Genomic DNA, 552 nt, shown 5'->3' on the forward strand with positions numbered 1-552 from the left:
AAAAAAAAAGAAATAATATACATATATATATATATATATATATATATAAGGAAAAAAGAGAATAAAAAATAGATAAATAAATTCGTTAACACAGTTGGGGTCCACACAAGAGAAAAAAGAACAGAAAAAAAAAACAAAAAGGAAAAAAAAAAGAAAACGTTCGAAAAAAAAAAAAGGTGTGGAACCGTAATGTGTTGAAATCATTTTTATTTTCTCTTCTCCTTTTATTACTATTAGTAGTGGTGCTACTACTACTACTATTATGATTATTTTGATATGTATTGATGGTCTATTTCTTTCTCTTTTTTTTTTTTCTTTTTTCTATTGTTCTTGTTTTTTGATGTTTTTTTTTTTTTTTTTCTCCTTGCTTTTGCATATTGCTTCTTCTTTTTATTATTATTATTATTATTGTTTGTTTTTCGTCAGACTCCTATTAGTTTTGCTTTGCTCTCCTCCTTCTCCATTCCCATTTTCTTCCCCCTTTTTTTTTCTTTATGTGTCTTTTATTATTATTATTATTATTATTATTATTATTATTATTATTATTATTAT

Source organism: Trypanosoma theileri, assembly GCF_002087225.1.
Source record: "Trypanosoma theileri isolate Edinburgh chromosome Unknown TM35_Tth_10_V1, whole genome shotgun sequence".
In the NCBI taxonomy this organism is placed as follows: domain Eukaryota; phylum Euglenozoa; class Kinetoplastea; order Trypanosomatida; family Trypanosomatidae; genus Trypanosoma; species Trypanosoma theileri.